This window comes from Podarcis gaigeae (genome assembly GCF_964106915.1).
Source record: "Podarcis gaigeae genome assembly, chromosome: W".
Lineage (NCBI taxonomy): Eukaryota > Metazoa > Chordata > Lepidosauria > Squamata > Lacertidae > Podarcis > Podarcis gaigeae.
This window is the reverse complement of record NC_139695.1, coordinates 17,900,094-17,919,756: the sequence shown is the minus strand read 5'-3', so window position 1 is coordinate 17,919,756 and position 19,663 is coordinate 17,900,094. Positions and strand designations below refer to the sequence as shown.

The 19,663-nt window shown below is 46.9% G+C and overlaps 1 long non-coding RNA gene across 2 annotated transcripts in view; it reads right to left on the bottom strand.

Annotated features, from left to right (window-relative positions):
• LOC310836005 overlaps positions 1-19,460 on the bottom strand; it is a 125,879-nt gene extending 106,419 nt beyond the window's left edge. Inside the window, exons 1-2 of one of the 2 annotated variants that reach the window (XR_014559824.1) lie at positions 17,598-19,460; positions 16,296-17,282 (exon numbers count right to left, since the gene is read on the bottom strand). This is a non-coding gene — a long non-coding RNA (uncharacterized lncRNA). Of the gene's footprint in view, positions 1-16,265; positions 17,283-17,597 lie in introns of those variants that run through there. The other variant, XR_014559825.1, reaches the window with a different exon arrangement.
• Between the last annotated feature and the right edge of the window lie 203 nt (positions 19,461-19,663).

Sequence of the window (19,663 nt, the reverse complement as noted above, 5' to 3'; positions counted from 1 at the left end):
CCCTGGTTCCTGGGACGACACTGCGTGCCAAGGTCCCTTCGGCAGGTCTCTGCGCCAGCCCACTTCGGGTTGATCCTCCCACCAATAAGACCCTCCCGTGCCAAACCCTGAGAGCGATCCCTCTGGAGAACTAGTCCCCGGAGTCGTCTCCTCCGCTGATGAGAAACCCTGGAAAGTGCTGGCTGAGAGTGTGGGCGTGAAAAGATATTCGTCGAAATAATCCGCTGGCATGGGTTTGTGCGGGAAAATGGTATGGAATTCTTCCTTGAGCCACTGCTCCTCCACTGCATACTCCGGCACCCACTCGTTGGCGCTGGCTGGAGTGTCTTCTGTGGTGAGGAGATATTCTATCCCTTCCTCCCCCCACCTCAAGTCTAAAATCTCTGTGGCTTCATTGAGTGGCTCCTCTCTCGGAGACCCCCCCTTCTCAGGTGCCCCCCTGAGCGGTTCTGGTGCTGTCCCTGGCGCCTGAAACCTGTGAGGTGCCTTGTAGGGCGTTAGCACTGATCTATGAAAGACCGGGTGCATTCTGGATCCCTCCGGGAGTGTCAACCGGAAGGCCACTGGGTTGATCTGTGCCTCGACTTGGTAAGGCCCTAGCTGCTTGTGTCCGAGCTTCTTCTTGGCTAACGATCTGGCTGGGACTGCCTGGGCTGCTAACCAGACCCATTCCCCCACCCGGATGTCCTCCCCAACTCTCCTGTGTCGGTCTGCCTGCACTTTGTAAGCTTGTTTTGCTAACTCCAACTGCCTCCTGAGCTGCTCGTGGACCTCCTGTAACTCCGCTGCCACGGCCTCTGCTCCCTGCGGCTCCCCCTCCCTCACCTTCTCTAAACCCGGGAAGGTTCTGGGATGCCGCCCATTGTTGGCGAAAAATGGTGTCACCCCCGTGGACACGTGCTTCGTGTTGTTGTAGGCAAACTCGGCCAGCGGTAGGTAGTCCACCCAGGTCGATGGCTGCTGGTTCGCGTAGCATCTCAGGTACTGCTGCATGACGGCGTTGACCCTTTCTGCCTGTCCGTTGGTCTGCGGGTGTCTCGCCGACGCCAGGTTGACCTTGACGTTCAGGATGCCCATCAGCTTCTGCCAGAAGTTGGAGATGAACTGGCGCCCCCGGTCGGACAGGATAGACCGTGGTAGGCCGTGCACCTTGAACACGTGGTCTATGAACAGCTTGGCTGTCTGTTCCGCTGTGGCCACCTTCGCGCAAGGAATGAAGTGGGCCATCTTGGTGAACAGGTCTACTACCACGAGTACCGCTGTCTTCCCCCTCGAGCTGGGCAGATCAGTGACAAAGTCCAGAGCCACCCTCTCCCACAGTTCGAACGGTGTCTGTAGCGGTTCCAACAGTCCCACCGGTGGCTTGTGTACCGGCTTGGCCCTTTGGCAGGTGTCGCACCTATTGACATAATCCGCGACTTCCCCCCGCATCTTGGGCCACCAAAAGTCTCTGGCTACCAATTCCACCGTCTTCTCTTTGCCGAAGTGCCCAGCACTGGACGCGTCGTGCAACTGTTGCAGTACTCTCGCTCGGAGGTCGTCTCCCGGCACGTAGAGGGCCCCTTTGCGGATGAGCAGTCCGTCACTTATCTGGAACTCGTTGCCCCTCGCTGTGCCGCTGCGCACCTCCTCCATCTTGGCTCGAGCGAAGGGGTCCGTCTGCAGCGCGCGACGTACCGCGTCCAGGTCCACCGTGGCTGAGGCGCATGCCCACGCTTCCGGTGCGAAAATGTGCTTGGCCGCCGCCGGTGCCTCTTCCTCTAGATACTGCGGTTTCCTGGATAGCACATCCGCCATGATGTTGCTGTCTCCCGGGATGTATTCTATCCTGAAGTCGAAATCTGCAAAGAACTCCGCCCAGCGGATGTGTCTCTGGTTCAGGAACCTCGCCGTGCGCCAGTACTCCAAGTTCTTATGGTCCGTGCGGACCTGCACCGTGTGTTTGGCTCCGATGAGGAAGTGCCGCCACGCCTTGAAGGCTGCATGAATGGCCAGCAACTCCCTGTCCCAGATGGTGTAGTTCTGTTCCGACTTGCTGAGTTTCCTGGAGTAGAAAGCGCACGGCCTCCAGTCCCCCTGGTGGTCTTGCTGCAACAGGACGGCCCCCACGGCTCTGTCTGAGGCGTCCGTCTCCACCCTCATGGGCCTGGTGGGGTTCACATGTAGTAGTTGTTCTTCAGACGTGAAGAGACGCTTGAGTTTCTGAAAGGACTGCTCCGCCTGCTCAGTCCAGATGAACTTCTTCTTCTTGGAACTGAGGGTGTCGGTGATGGCCGCCGTCTGCATAGCGAAACCCTTGATGAATTTGCGATAGAAGTTGGCAAAGCCGACAAACCTCTGGACCTCCTTCCGATTGCGCGGGCTGTTCCAGTCCAGCACCGAGCGGACCTTGGCGCTGTCCATGGCGAGTCCCTTGTCGGACAGCTTGTAGCCCAGGAAATCCACCTCCGTCCTGTCGAACTGGCACTTCTCCAGCTTGGCATAAAGCCTGTGGTCCCTCAGCCGCTGCAGAACTTCCTTGACATCTCTCTCGTGGGCCTCTTGCGACTCCGAGAAGATCAGGATGTCGTCCAGGAAGCAGACGCACTTCTTGTAGAGGAGACCCGCTAAGACGTGGTGCATGAAGGCCTGAAAACAGTGGGAACCATTCTGCAATCCAAAAGGCATAACTCTATATTCATAGGTGCCCAGCGGCGTAAACATGGCCGTTTTCCACTCGTCACCTTCCCTCACTCGTATGAGATTGTACGCTCCGCGTAGATCTAACTTAGTAAAGATGCGACCCTTCCTCACCGTCGCCAGCAGGTCGTCGATCTTGGGCATGGGGAAGGCTGAGGGCTTGGTTTTCGAGTTCAAGATTCTGTAATCAACCACCAGCCTCTTTTGGGGCGTGTCCCGCTTCTTCACAAAAAACACGGGACTGCCCCCTACCGCCTTGGATTCTCGGATGAATCCCCGCTTCAAATTGTGATCTATGAACTCCCTGAGTTCCTGCAGCTCATCCTCAGACATGGAATACAGTTTCCCCGTTGGCAGCGTCGCCCCCGGCAGGAGGTCAATTTTGCAGTCGTAGGGTCTGTGGGGAGGCAGCTTGTCCGCTTCCTTCTCGCAGAAAACCTCCAAAAACTCTTTGTACTTGTTGGGTACTGCTTGCAACATGCCTAAGTTAAGCTGTGGTCCATCCTCGTGCCCCTCCTCTTCCGCGTTAGCGAGGATGCAGTGTTCTGCGCAGTAGGAGGAGCCGAAGGTCAGTTGACGCTGGTACCATGCTAATGCCGGGCTGTGCCTGTCCAGCCAACTCATGCCCAACACTATGGGCGTGTCTGACAGGTGGGTGACATTGAAGCTGATGACTTCGCGGTGATTACCAATTCGCATCACCATTGGAGGTGTCTGCTGCAGCACTTGCCCTCCCAGTAGCTCTCTGCCGTCCACCGTGACTACTTTCAGGGGCATCGCGGCCGGCAGGAGCGCCACGTTGTGTTGCTTGAGAAAATCCACTCCGATAAAGTCTGCATTGCTGCCAGAATCAATGGTAATAGGGACTTCCATGGTGAGCCCATTGGGAAGCTGGAGGGATGCGGTGAGCTGCACCACTGGTTTGGGTGGGAGGGGGTCTGTGGGCTGTAAAATTCCTGGGGACTGCTTCACTGACTTGTCTGGCTGGGCCCCAGTGCCTCCGATTCCAGCCAGACCATTCCGTTTCCCTGCTGTGGTGCGTTCTGCTGAACTGATTCTGTTACTGTTGCTGAGGCTGCAGTGTGCTTGTGAATCCTCCGGGGACACTCTTTCGCCATGTGCTGAGCACTGTCGCAGATGTAACATTTCCTGTTCCCTCTAGGAGGCTTCGTTTTGACTGCTCCCGGCGTTAGGGCTCCGGCTGCTGACTGAGCCTTAGCACCGCCTATCTCCATCGGCTCTTCTCCCCCTCCCAGCGGAGGCGTGGATTGAGCGTGCGCTGTTTCCCTGGGAAAGGAGGGCGGTGCTCTTGCTGGCGTGCGTCCCCAACGCCCTTCCTCCTTGCTCCAAGGGCGTTCCTCCAGGCGCACCCCAATCGTTAGCGCCCTCTGCACCACATCTTTGGTGGTCTGGGGTCTCTCCCCCCTTGCAATTTCGTCTTTCACAGCACCGTTCAGCCCCTCCCAGAACAGGTCCCTGACGGCAGCTGACTCTTTCTCCCACCCCAGTGCGTTGACCAATGCGAAAAAACGGGAGTGATATTGTCTCACAGTGGCTCTGCCTTGTCTCAGTCCATGCACCTCTTTCCTGGCGATATCTACATCAATCTCTGACAAAAAACACGCATCCATCGCTTTAATGAAGGCATCCGCATTCCGGAGGGCTGGATCCTTATCTCTCCAGAGATTGCGCAACCATGCTTTAGCTTCTCCATGGAGATGACTGAATATGAAGCCTACTTTCTCCTCCTCATCTCTAAAGTCCTTCTCCAGCAACTTTAGCGCATAAATCACGTCTGCTCTGAAGTTAGGATACTGCTGCAGATTCCCATCGAAAGGAGACACCAGGCTCCCTCCTCTCTTCCCCAGCCCAATCCCCTCTGGTCTGGGTCCCGGCAGCCCCTGTGTAGTCAACGCTTCTAACCTGGCTCGCAGATCCTGGCAGGCAGCCGCTGCTTCCGCCTCCTTTTTCCTGGATGCCAAAATTTCCGCGTTAAGTTGTGTCACTGCGTTCCGCAGGCTGGCTATGTGTTCTTCGGTAGTCATTTTGCCTCCTTTTCGTGAGCTCGCGAAGCACCAATCTTCGCCCCTCGCTGCGTTCCCTCACGTTGCGAGGTTTTAAAGGTGTGAGAGGGGACTTACTGTCACAGCTGCCTCTAGGTCCCAGCTCACAGAGGACCAACGCCCGGTTGATGTAATGTACAAAAGTCTTTATTGAAGTTTAGTTTCCATTTCAAACCCCAGAGCGTGCAGCCCTACGTCTTGACTCTAGATCGGCGAAGTCCCCTCTGAGTCACTATCCCTTCCGCACCAGTTTAAGATCCAAGCCCGGCTCCACTTCCTGCGCTGTTCCTTCCTCCTCTGGGTCCTTCTGCCCCCTGGGGTTTCCTCCTTCCTGGACTCTTCTGACGCTGACCCCCCTGAGTCTTGCCCTTCCTTCCGGCGGTCTTTAGGACCTGGCTCCCTATCCGGGCTACCTGCTGTGCTGCTCGCCTGTACATTTGAACTTGGCGCGCGCGCCCAGCCTGTGACTTTCCTCTTGACCGTTTCCCCGCTCTCCGATGGAGGCGTGGTCAATCCTGACTCATCTCCTCTCTCTGGTGGTGAGAACACTGGTCCCGATGCCTGGGACTCCTCCCCCCCACTGCGCTCTGGTGGGGAAGCTGGTCCTGATTTCCAACTGCTGCTCAGGGAGTCCCCGCTGGCCCCTTCCTTCTGGGGTTTCCCCCTTGGCACCCCCCTTGCCCTGGCCATCGGCGCTCCTTTCTGTGAATCTTCCGATTCGCTGGAGAGACTCGTGGAATCTCTCTGACCACTGTCACTGCCTACACCCCCCTCGGATTCCTCCTCCTCGCTCTCCATTTGCTCCATCTCCTGTGTCTCTGCTCCTGAACCCCTGACAGGTTATCTTCATTTTTTAGAAGTATTTTATATGTTGGCCAGCTTTCCTGAGTATTTTTCCGTTTTACTGCTATGGCTTCTATTGGAGAAGTCCACCACAGGACTTTAGGCTCCATCTGGTCTTTATATTTTTCCCATACAGCAAAGAGTGACTTTCTTATTATATGGTTGGTAAAATTTTCTATGAATTTTCGCTTTTCCATATATCAGGTAGGCGTGCCATCCCCAACGGTTGTCAAAACCTTCCAGGTCCAGGAGGTCCGGATCCTGAAACGTGTACCAATCTTTTAACCAGGTGAGACAGGCTGCCTCATAGTAAAGTTTTAGGTCAGGTAGGGGAAAACCTCCTCTTTCTTTTATGTCTATTAAGATCAGGTGTTTAATCCTAGGTTTCTTCCCTTCTGACAGGAATTTGGAAATTTCTCTTTGCCATATCTTGAGACAACCTGCTTCACCTAGTATTGGAATCATTTGAAATAAAAAGATTAATTTTGGAAGCACATTCATCTTTATAATGGAAATCCTACCCAGAAATGTTAATTTTAGTTTACTCCAGGTTACAAAGTTTTTTTCTAATCTCTAACCAAGTTTTGGTGTAATTATCCTGAAATAAGTTTATGTTCTTGGGGGTGATCCAAATACCCAAGTATTTCGCTTTTGAGGAGATTTTCAGGCCCAATATTTTTTCTAAGTCGTCCTTTTCTTCTGTGGTTACATTTTTAACATGCATTTTTGTTTTTGTTATATTCAGCTTAAAGCCTGCCACTTCTCCAAATTCTTTAATCAATTCCAGCACTCTTTTCAGACTTTCTTTAGGGTTTTCAGTCATAACAAGTAAATCGTCCGCAAAAGCTTTAATTTTATATGTTTTGTTTCCCAGAGTGATGCCTTTAACAAGCTGATCCTTTCTTATCTGATTGTTCAAGACTTCCATCACCAAGATAAATATCAGTGGCGACAGTGGGCAGCCCTGTCTGGTTCCCTTGTTTATTTTGCACTCCTCAGTAATTCTTCCATTGATGATCAATTTTGCATATTGTTCCGAATAGATGGCATTTATTCCTTTACAAATATTTTCTCCCAGTCCGATTTCTTCCATTAATTTTTTCATAAACTTCCAGGACACGTTGTCAAAAGCTTTTTCAGCATCCACCAACATAATAGCTGCTGGTTTATCAATTTTAATATCCAAATATTCTAATACATTAATCACACATATAATATTGGATTGCATAAATCGTTCGGGAAGAAATCCGGTTTGATCTTTATGAATTATCTCTTTCAGCATCATTTTTAATCTATTTGCAAGAATGTCTGCAAATATCTTGTAATCGTAATTTAGCAGTGCAATGGGTCTGTAATTGGCCATGTTTGAGGCATCTGTTCCCTGTTTATGGATAAGAGTAATAAAGCTGTCCTTCCAGGTTTTCGGTAGCTTTCCATTTGCCAGAATATTATTCATTAGGTCTTTCATGGGAAGAAATAATGCTTGTTCTAACTTTTTATAGTAATTAGCTGGGAGACCATCTGGGCCCGGTGTCTTTCCTAATTTTGATCTCTGTATAGCTTGTTGCACCTCCATAGCTGTTATTGGTGAGTTCAAGATTTCAGTTTTTTCCTTAGGTATTATTGGTAGTTTATTTTTGCCCAAATAATCAATTATTTTTTCTAGAGTCTCTGGACCTTCTTTATATAGTTTTCCGAAAAAACTAGCAAAGTTTTTACTAATTTCCTTCGGTTCTTGAATCCATTTGTCTTCAATTTTAATTTTATTGATAATTCTATCTTCCTTTTTCTTCTTTAATTGCCAGGCCAGAAGTTTGCCAGGTTTATTTTCAAACTCAAAATTTCTATGTCTCAACCATTTTATCTTCCATTCTATCTCTTCATTTATTATCATGGAGAATTGCATCTGTAAATTTTTTATACTTTGCTTAATTAGTTCATCATCTGGTTTTGGGAAAAGGATCCTTTCCTTTTTTTCTAATTTCCTCCCAGATCTCCATTTTCTTCTTCTCCTTTATTTTCCTTTGGAATGTGTTTTGTTGGATAAAGAAGTCTCTTATGACGGCTTTACTCGCGTCCCAAACCGTCTCTAGATCTACTCCTTGATTTAAATTAAACTTAAAATATTCTTCTAAGATTTGCTTGGCCTTCTGTACAGTTTTTTCATTGTTTAACATACTCTCATTAAGTTGCCACCTTTTAACCTTTTCTTCTTTTCCTTTAAAGTTAACCCAGATCTGAAATTGTCCTTGGATGGACTTCTGCTTTTGTAATATTATTTAATAAATACTTTGTTGTCCAGATCGCGTCGATTCGTCCCGCCGATTTATGTGGCTCTGAATAATGTGTAAATTCTTTCTCTGTTGGATTCTTAAACCTCCAAGCGTCAAACAAATTCAGGAGTTCTATTCATTGGAAAAATGTAGTTGGGAGTTTGTTCTGCCTCTTTTCTTTCTTCTTTATTGTTCTGTCCATGTTTGGATTGACTACTCCATTAAAATCTCCTAATAATATAATCCCCCCCCTAAATATTCTATTACTTTTTCTTCCAGGAATTGATAGAATTCGGATTTTCTTTCACCTTGCAACAAAGCTAATGACATCTGATGCTAATATCAGCTGCATTAGCTACCAATAGATAGCAAAAGGCAAAGCAAACAAAAACAGAAAAAACAGAAACAAAAAACAGAAACAAAAAAAAAAACACAAGACAAAACCACACAAGTCAAAAACCACACAAAAACACAACCAGAAAAACAACAAAAATGAAACAAACAGAGAAACAAAACAAACAAAACAAAACAAAAATACCCAAAAAGAAAATTACAAAAGAAAGAAACAAAGAAAAGATGGGAGGGTAAGAGAAAAATAAAGCAAGAGAAAGTAATAATAATAATGCAATTTATAATTTGTAAAGGAATAAAGAGGGGGAAGAAAATACAAAAAGTATATATAACTAATAAGAAAAGAGCTGGGGAGTATTTTCAATTAATAATGTACAATGCAATAATATTATGTGCTACTAAGTTCTCTCTAGATGTTACTCTTCCAGAGGCAACAGGAATGCTATTCCAGTAATGGGGTATAGGGTCTATAAAAATTTATGAAACCTTGTCTCTTTCAGCAGATTATGATGCAGCGCTTTAGGATCTTCACTAGTTGCAGATCTTGCAAAAATCCCTGTAATTGCTCTTATAAGTCTTATTAGAGGAACGTCTTTTTCAAAAGAGTGCAAAATTTTTATTCACCAGCTGATGTCTCTGTTTGAGTCGCTCCCTCTCTGCGATTTTCAACCCCCTTCTCAATCTATGTCAGTCTATGTCAGTCTTATACAATTCATTTCCGTTCCTCAAACCAGGAAAATGTCGGTCTAAGAAAATGTCGGAGCGTGTGAGTCAGCAGAAGTACTCTTAGCCGTTGTTAAATTGATTTATACTCCGTTGAGCGTCCATAGCAGTCCACAGCCAAAGTCAAACAGAAAACCTCCAGAAAGGAAGGATAGCAACACTTTGTGGGAGAGGGGAGGCGATGCTTATCAGTCTTGTGACAGTTTTATAACTTTGTAATCAATCACCCTCTCATTCACCACCGTTCTCTGAGAGTCTCTGGCTCTTATATTCCTTTTGCCAGCGTAAACAGACAGTTGAAAACTAACTTGTGAACAACAGTTAATTTTGTACTGAAGGGTTTGGAACCTCTTTATATTTTCATCATTTGGGAAAGGTCTTTTTTTTATTTCTTCTTCATGACTTCTTGGTTTATTTCTGTCACAACAATAATGAAGCCACAGGTATTCTTTTGTTCATAACTCCAGCAGGAAAAGATGGCTAAAACGTCTTAGGTATTAATGGAATAGACGTCTTTTTTAAAAAAAACAACAGTCTGATATAGCTTGTAAGTAAATCTTGGTCAGTTGCGAAAAGCCATTTAGGTTCAAACACTTTGTTTTAGGTTCAAACGCTTTGTTTTTATCATAAATTAGCAAGTTCAGTAAGTAAAATAGGCTAATCATTTAGGTTTGCTTCAGTTTGTTAGAAGTGTATCCACAGACATACCCACGGGCTCGGGCTTCTCATCAGCGGAGGGTTGCAGGAACTAGCACCGAAGAAGTTCTCCCCCTTCTTGCGCAGCTTTTAGGAGCTTGAAAATGGTCTGGGGGTCCTCTTCTTCGTGCTGCAGCAACGTCATATCACCCTGGAATCTCCTTCCAAGGCTTCGGGGTCAGCTTAGCCTTAGCTCCCCCTTCTAGCTCCGCTAACGAACGCGTACCTCCCGACCTTGGCAAAGTGGGAGAGACGCATCTGTCTGTGAGCAAAGACTACCCGGAAGCTCCATTCACAAAAGAACTTTTACAGAGTGTTCGTAAGAACCAATCAGATTCTTGTGAGCATTTCAACAAACCCCACGTGGGGAAAAAGTTAAACTACCAAAACTAATTAAGCACACATACTTTTGGGGTAAACAAAACAGAACTACAAAGGAGTGCATTTGGCAACCCCAGAGATGACAAACAAGCGATATGCCGTATTTTTCGCTCTATAGGACGCACTTTTTCCCCTCCAAAAATTAAGGAGAAATGTGTGTGCGTCCTATAGAGAAAATGCAGGCTGCGTGGCTAAGCCCAAAGCCAGAACAGGGAGACGGAGTGCTGCGCAGTGCTCCGTCTCGCTGTTCTAGCTTGGTTTTAGCTGCGCAAAGCCTCCGCAGGGCAGCGGGGTGCCTTCTCCCCGCTGCCCTGCGGAGGCTACAAAGGCTGTCCCCGAAGCCAGAACAGGGAGACGGAGCACTGTGCAGCGCTCCGTATCGCTGTTCTAGCTTGGGGATGGCTCCGCAAAGCCTCCGCAGGGCAGCGGGGTGCCTTCTCCCTGCTGCCCTGCGGAGGCTGCAAACGCTGTCCCCGAAGCCAGAACAGAGAGATGGAGCGCTCCGTCTTGCTGTTCTAGCTTGGGGATGACTGCGCAAAGCCTCCGCAGGGCAGCGGGGTGCCTTCACCCTGCTGCCTTACGGAAGTTACAAACGCTGTCCCCGAAGCCTTTGGCTAAAGGAACCTGAGGTCCCGCTGCGCTCCAAAGGCTTCAGGGATCTTTGAGGCTGGCGGTGGGGGAAAGCAGCGCTTCCCCCCGCCAGCCTCAAAGAGCAGGTTGAAAGGAACCTGAAGCCTCCGGAGCCCTGCGGGAACTCCCACCATGCTCCAGAGGCTTTGGATTGCCTTCACTGAAGCCTGGAGAGCAAGAGGGGTCAGTGCGCACCGACCCCTCTCGCTCTGGAGGCTTCCAAGGTAGCCACCTGAAGCCTCCAGAGCGCAGCGGTAATTCCCGCTGTGCTCAAGAGGCTTTGGGTGAATGCACCTTGAACGCACCTTGTTTTAGAGAGGGAGAACAAGAATTTTTCCCCCCTGTTCTCCCTCTCCTATGGTCCGGTGCGTCCTATAGAGCGAAAAATATGTTGCATGATAAGAAGGATGGCCAGGAAGACAGCGATCATTATCACCTTCAGGTGAGATCTGTTTCCTGGCCCTAAGATTAACATCCTAAGATTAACATATCAGAAAAGCTACATCAAAGAAACTGCCCACCGTCTTTGATGATCCAGGATGCCTGCCTGGCGAAGCAACTGGCAGTGACTGGTCAAGAAAGAGAAATGGAACAGGGATGCAGAGGTGTGGATTGATCAAGAATCATATCAAAATAGTTTAAACCCAGTCAACGCAATGCTTTCATTGCTGACACAGATGGCTTACTCTATATTTGTTATAATTCCTCATAGCAATCCCACCTGATCACTACAATCCGTAAACAAAAAAATCTTTCTATATATACAAATTCTTGTTGTCTGTCTATAATCATTTACAAATATTGTTCAATAATAGTCCTAATATACATTTTTAATTCATTTTTAATTCATTTATTATCCAGTAAATTTCTTGTATTTTCCCGTTATGAGATATTATTTTAATTCTACTGGTTTCCCTATTTCACATCATCTTCTCTCTATATAACATAAATTTTCCCCATTCTTTTTGATATGTTTCATCCCCCTGATGTCAAATTTTTGCTGTTAATTTGACTATTTCTGCATACTCCATAACCTTGTACTGCCATTCTTCTATTGTAGGCAATTTTTGCTGTTTCCATACCTGAGCCAGCAATAACCTCGCCGCTGTTGTTGTGTATAAGAACAGTTTTTGGTCATTCTTGTCAATGTCTTCTCCCACCATTCCCAACAGGAATGACTCTGTTTTTTTCAAAAACGTGTACCTAAGAATCTTCTTTAATTTCTTATATATATATTTTCCCAATACGTTTTCACTATGTCACAAGTCCACCACATGTGGAAGAAACTGCCTTCTTTCACCCCACACTTCCAACAATTTTTATTTCCTGCTTTATACATCTTTGACAATTTAATTGGCGTGAGATACCATCTGTGAAGAATGTTTATTGCTCAGATAAGCCTTGGTGTCCAGCCCGCTTCGGCTGCGCAGTTCTGCTAGGCCTCCAGACTTCAAAGGCTGTAGCCTTATTGGAGTTCACCGACTGGGTCTGCGTTGCTCCGGGACAGGAGGAAGGAAGTCAAAACGACACCGAGGTTGGTTCAAAGAAAGAGTTTATTCTGCTCTCCGGATAGCAGAAGGCACCTGCGTGGTGAGTCCACAGCAAGTACAAAGAAATGACAGGTTTCATGCAGTTTATATATCCTCCAGGCACCCTCTCACTCCTCCCCTAGGAGCCCAACCACGTCGGCGTACGTACACAGGTTGACATCACATATGTTCCTGCTCTGGTACTCTCAACCATAAAGGGATCTTCCTTCCTGCACTCCTGACCATAAAAGGATATTCCTGTTCCTACTCCTATCTTGGAGCAAGAGGTCACTACTTCCGAGAACATGCTCTGGCGTTAGTCCCAGACTTGGGTCTCTGCATCATTTGTGTTCAGAACATAAGATATGTCTGTGTCTGTTCTACTGGTAGAGTCAAGGCCAGTCTTACCGTCAAACTGATAAGGGAGATAGCTGTGTTCTTGTTTTGCATTTGCTCAACGGCTGAAGTTTATGCATTTTAGCTAAGGAGAAATGGGGATTTTGGTGCAGTTTAAAAACTGCCTGCACAGTCAGTTTTTGGGTTTTGGAAACCCATTCCTTCATTCCCTACTCTTCTTTTGGACAGCCTTTCGGCTCGTCCCAAGGTACTGGCCGGTATTCTCGTGTCAGTGCTGTAATCTGGGGCCGAATCATTCGTAACATCATTTATGCATCATATTTTGCAGGCATTGCGTTAAGCAGGGTATACAGGAGCAGAAAAGAAGCAAGATTAGTCTATTAACATCATTACAAGTCCTCTAAGCCACCCAAGGTTTGGAAGCCACTCAGTCGAAGAAGACATGTCCATCCCTTCCTGGTTGGGACAGGAACATGGGCTACTTTCTCTCTTTCTGTTGCCAGGTGTCGAATAGCTACACCATGGTCAGAGATGTTAAAGCAACAGGCTCCTCCTGTCAAATTCAACGCAGCCCAAAATCCGGCAGAACCCAAAATCGGGGCCGTAGCTGAGGACTCATTCCAAGGCACAGGGAGGAGGGGTACTCCTCCCAAAGCATCTGTAGGTCACAGAGTGCGAGAGGTTCCAGGTGCAGACCGTGCAATTGGTTCGGTTTTGCAGAATAGGCTTCCATTTCTGCGTGTTGCGGGCACCCCATTCTCTCATTAGCCGCTGGGTTACCTTAAGTGGTGTGGGCGCGGTGATGGCTAGAAATAAGAAGATCCCCATCCTGGCCAAAACCATGTCCCCCCTCAGCCCTACCTGCATCATTTGGGCACAGGGATATATATCTATTTCCTAATACCTTCCTTCTTCTAATACCTGGGGTACCTCCCACAAAGCAATATACAAAGCTACATATTCATTCAAGGGGAAAGAAAAGAAAATGTCCTCTTTTAGTCCACACTGGAATTTTCTCTTGCCATGCATAGAGATGCCAGTTTCCCGGGGTGGCACCAGCAGGGTGGTCGTTTGGTGGGCGCTGAGCCGATGCGGTGAGGAGAAGCATGAGGCGATGTCTGTAGGGCACCGAGAGATGATGAGTTGAAGGGGTTGGTGTAGATCAATCGTAGATGTCCAATCTCATACTGCCTGGGGTTTGCTTCATCCTTCAAATCAGGCCTGCTGTAATATATGCAGTCAGGTGTTGGAGGCCCATCCTCTCCCATAGGTAACCAGGTTAAGAGTCTCAGTAATTTGCAGCTGCAACCGTGGGTGCATGGGCAATATAAGTCAGCTGCTAGGCGCTTCATCATCTCTGCTTGGGATAGAAAAATAAGTTCCTTTCATGTCCACCAATGCTGGCACAGCATGAGGAGTGACGCACGTAGTTTCTTGTCCAAAGGTGAACCTGTCAGTTCTCTTTTAGTCAGTGGCAGCCGCCACTACTGCTCACATGCAGGGAGGCAAACCTTGTTCCGTAGTGGTTAATTTTTCAGACAAATAGGCTATGGGTTGGTCATCAACAGGGTCTAACAATTACCTTGATAAAATTACCTTGATAAAAACATATTTTGCCATGTGCAAATGGCTTTAGATACCTACTAGGTCCACAAATCACCATATAGCATATATTCAACACACACGCAAAATGACAATTTGATCCCAACAAAGGACTGCTGGACCTCCAAAGGGCCCCATTACCCCATTAATGCCTTCTGTTTCTTCAGCCAATTCCCATCCCTGTACTCTGCTGCCCTCAGGACCAAAGGCGCTACACCCACTTTATCGCTATATGATCCTATATCCTGAAGCTCCCTTTTGTACTGTCCTTTTGTCCACTTCACCTCCTTTTCTTAAGTCCTTTCTAAATTATTCAATCCCAACATCATCATTATTATTATTTTTCCCTTCTCATTCTCTCTCTCTCTCTCTCTCTCTCTCTCTCTCTCTCTCTCTCTTGTTTGTGTGTGTGACACTGACACAAAGATGAAGTACATTAACAAGGTAACACAGGTGATGATCTGGCATCTGAAATCATTCACACAAACAGAAAGCTTAAAAACACAAAAAGCATACCAGATGCTGGCTCTCTTCTCCAGGGTTAAATGTGATTGTAGCATATACACACAAATTGCAAGCAGAAATTAAATCACAAAAGAATGGGATCCTCTTGGAAGGTAGCATATTACCGTGATTACCCTTCCTTTGCCTTTTAAGATATGCTTCTGTTTTAAATTCATTCTGCAGAATATTTACTGCGGAAGGGTGTTCTGTTGGGCTGCGTTTGAAAGTTGATTGAACTTTTGAATAAACTGTAGGACAGTCCTTCCCAGTTTTCCCTATTATTATCTATTATTTATCTGCAAATAATTTAATCCTTGATATCCATATTCATGTACTTAATTGACTTGGGACAGTGGTTCAGTTAAATTAGGGTACAGCAATAGGTTAAGTTCTGCCTGCTGTATGGCTCAATTTTCTTATAAAAAGCATCTGATAACAGTTTGACAGGGTGCAACTCAACTTTTAATACCAATTTTTTTCTTCATTTCTATTCAATTCAATCCTATATACATATCAGATGGGGGGTCGGGGGGGGGGGGTGAGAGAGCAGGTACCAAGACACTGTTTAGGGGAAAGGTTCCTGCTTGTTCCTTTTCATAATGTGAAACTAAATATCTGACCTAGAGCACTAGGAACATTTTAGAGAACACCACGTAGAAGGCTATGACAGCATACAAGCAGCCCTGATAAGAAGTGCCTGATAACTTCCATATTTGAAACCACAAAAAAAGGCACAAACCACAAATGAACGAATACAGGCAGTGGGGCCTCTTCCTTCAAGGCCACATTCCAAAGGCTCTGAGCAAACACAGAGTTTAACGCAGTGGTCAGAGAAAGCTGCAAGCTCCAGTGCGTTCTTCAGTGTACTTAAATAAAGTCCACTCAGGATCTTAGCAGCTAGAAGCAGTTTTTATTTACAGCAGACTATCCATTGTCTATCACAGCGAACAGCATCGTGAAAACACGTCCTCTCTCCTCAAAAGCGAAAGCAGAGAGAGAGAACAAAGGCTGGAGACTCTCGGATATGACGCATAGTCTCCCCCCTCCTAACTTGTAGGCAGGGCGTACACTCTGAGCTGTTTAACCCTGTAAGCTCAGGTTCTCCTCACAATCTGTGGGAGTCATAAAGCCAAGGCAGAGACTTGTAAATACTGCAGGGTGCCCCCTGACATTCCTCTGGGCAATGATTACCTTACAAGGAGAGGGGAGTGTCAAGCCTTGACCGGATGAGGTAACAGGAGACTTTGGAAAACGGCCATGCGGCTGGGAGAAAAAAGGAGATAATAAAAAGTTGCCGGAGGAGCAAGGCTGGAAGGAGCTGCCCTCCAGTATTATGAAAATACTCACTGCCTCATTGTGTCTTCTTTCTATGCTATGCTAAACCACTTGTGACGGCTGGCTCCAACAAGTGGTGCCCTCTCTGAGGCTCAATTAAAAGAAGAAGAAAACTTAAAAGAAAGGAGGCTGACTAAAGAAAGCAGTTGAGACGGACTTCAAAGGCTAAAGGAAGCAGTGTGAGACTGACTTCAGACTTCAAAGGAAACCGTAAGAGGCTTCTTGATCATCGACTCATTACGCCCGGCGAGGGTTTCACAGCGCTGATTTCATCTAAGGATCCCTGGTGAGTCAATCCCTTTTATATTGATTTTAGAAATATGGGCAACTCCCTGTCATCTCCGCAACAGAAATTTTTAAGAGACTTACAATTTCTCCTCTCCTCCAACAAATTGGAAGTTCCTGAGGGTGATTTGATACAGCTCATTCTGGCCATCGATGAACATTGTCCCTGATTCCCTTTGGATGAAAAATGGGAAATAAAACATTGGGATACGATCGGGACTCATTTTCATGGACATCCCAGCATAGGAATTCGAATTTTAAATGCTTGGTGTAAAATTTGATATGCTATGGGTTCTTTATCACCAAAAAATATCTCCATGGCTGTATTGCCAACACAACCTTCAGCTTCTTTAATTCAGCCTGCTGTCCTGCCATGTGTTCCAGCACTTGCTTTGCCAGCACCCCCAGACCCCAAGCCTCCAGACTACAGTTCCTCACCAGAGGACCCAATCCTGCAAAAATACAGTGGTCTGGCTGGAAATGACCCTACTCTTTCAGCGGCAGAACAAGCTACCCCTTTTCAACGTGCAGTACTTGCCTGTTCTTTATCACAGGATACCATGGCATTCCCTGTTATTGTGCAGGAACTCAAGCCCAGCACCAAACTTTTGACTTTAAAATCTTGAAAGAGCTCCAATTGTCAGTTAGGACAAATGGACTTCAAGCACCATTCACACAGGCTCTTTTAGAAGCTACATTAGCCCAGCTGTTGGTGCCAGATGACATCAAGCTTTTGGCACGTTCAGTGTTACCCCCATCAGCAGGTGTATTGTTTGCCCATGAATGGGAAATCGCCTGTCGTGCTTATGCTCCTGCTTTACTGCAACAAGCAAGAGGGAATAATCCTAATCTTACCCTCGCAGATGTGATGGATGCTATGATGGGGCGTGGTCCCTTCGCTCAGGCCTCAGTGCAAGCCACACTGCTGCAAATCTTATTGAGGGACACTGCTCTTGCTGCTAAACAAGCAATGAGAAAAATTCCAGAACCCACCAGTGTTCAGTCTAGGTGGGGTTCAATCAGACAAGAACCTAGAGAATCATATTCCTCCTTCATGGATAGGCTGCTTACAGCAGTGAGTCGCCAAATTGAAAATCCTGAAGCCAAACAAATAATTATCAAACAATTGGCCTTTGAAAATACAAATGAGGATTGTAAGGTTGTGTTAAGACCGATAATACACAATCCTGCCACAGACACAGCAGTCATGCTTCGCATTTGTCAGTCTGTAGGTACAGCAGCTCATCTGTTAACAGCAGCGCTGAATAAAAACCAGCCTGTAGCCATCGATACAACGTTTCCAGCGTGGCAAACCAAGATGACCGATACCTCAGTGTGGGTAGAACAGTGGCCTCCACCAAAAGAAAAATCCGGAGCAACGGCACCAACTTGTTTCTGAACAGCTTATTTCTGAACAATTGACTTTCGGCCACATTGAACCGTCTTCATCCCACTGGCTCCAGCAGACAGGAACGGTTTGCTTTTACATTGCCAGTATATAACAATTTGCAGCCCACCCAGCGATATCAGTGGATTGTTCTGCCACACAGCATGCGGAACTCCCCTACACTTTGTCAGCATTTTATGGATGAAGCATCAAAACCTTTCCGCATGGGCCACCTAGAGGTGCTGAACACCAGCTGCATCTGGCAGTGTTTGCTACACCATTGTTGCCAACAGGAATTTTATATGCTCAGACGGACAAGAAGAAGACTATCTGCATTATAGAATGGTTACATTTACCTCATACCCCTCCAAAGAACATTTATTCCGTAATTGAATCCACATCAGACATTGTTATCAAAGGACGTTCACGTGCTATGGCTTTGAGCGGTTTTGATGTTGCATCAATTTATTTGCCTTTTTCACAGACTGAACAGCAGCATTTATTGATCACAAATGCTGCCGTGCAAATCGCCTTAGCGGATTTTATAGGTGTCACCATTTTTAACCCCCCAAAGGATGATCGTTTGACATTTCTGACACAGGTCACCTATGTTCTGGCTACCCCCTTGTCTCTCACACCTCTCCCCTCTGCATTGACCCTTTTCACAGATGGAACAAGAACTAGGGGGGTAGTGACATGGGAGGAGGAAGGAAAATGGAAATGTTTATTTACCCCTCCACAGTCTTCTGCTCAGCGAGCTGAGCTAGCGGCTGTGATTCTTGCCTTTCAATCCTTTCCTACTCAACCTTTCAATCTTATTGTGGATACTCAGTATGTGTATCGCATTTTTGCTCTCTTACCAATATCTTATATAACTCCTTCCTTGGATTCTGACTTGCTTTCCTTGTTTCTTGCTCTGCAGGCCTTACTTCAGCACAGAGAGTTCCCTTATTATGTTGCACATCTTCGCTCCCACACGTCACACCCAGGGTATTTAGCAGAAGGCAATGCAAGGGCAGATTCAGCGTTGAGGGACATTTCTGCCTTTTCTCTATTTTCTGATCCTATACTATGTCATAACACTTTTCATCTCCCTGCGAAAGCATTGGCTAAGCAGTTTTCTATTCCTTTGGCCCAAGCTAGGGATATTGTGTCCCAATGTGCTTCCTGTTCTAAATCTCAGCTGGCCGTTCCTTTTGATGCTGTCAATCCTAGGGGCACGTCTGCATTGGCGTGTTGGCAGATGGATGTCACACACACACCTGTGTTGGCTCCACTCTCCAAGGTTCACCTCACGGTGGACACCCACTCTGGATTCATATGGGCTACGCCCATGAGGGGGGAAACAGCTCGTCATGTGATCCAGCACACCATTCGCTGTTTCTCAGTCATGGGTAAACCTGCGCGCATCAAAACTGATAATGGTCCAGCATATATTTCTAAAACATTTTTGGAATTTTGTATGTTGTGGAATGTGAAATTAACTCATGGTATACCCTTTAACTCCACAGGGCAAGCGATAGTGGAAAGAGCGCACCTGACGTTCAAAACACTATTGCTTAAACAGCTTGGCGGCCGAAGCATACCAACAGCGGATATCCCTTCGGCTGTTCACCAAGTTCTTTTTGTGCTTAACCATCTCTTATATCCACATAACAGGACCCATACCCCCACTGAATTGCATTTTAGGAAGGAAGAGGCACTCCCCCGCCCCTTGGTGGTGTACCGACGCTTGCCTGATCCTGCGTGGCATGGACCTGTCCCGCTGATTACGTGGGGACGAGGATAAGCGGCAGTGGACGTAGAGGACAAGCCTTTGTGGGTTCCATGGCGAGCATCTTCAACCGCGGAAGCGCCTTCCTAACCATTGCCTTGCCATCCTTTGCTGCACCGTTATACAAGGAAGAGAAGCAGATGACCCAGTCCAGTTGAAACCACCATATTTCACCTTATCAGCTGGCAAGCCGCTGTCATCAGAATCCTACTCTGGCTGGCAGCATCCACGGCTCAGCCACTCTCGAACTA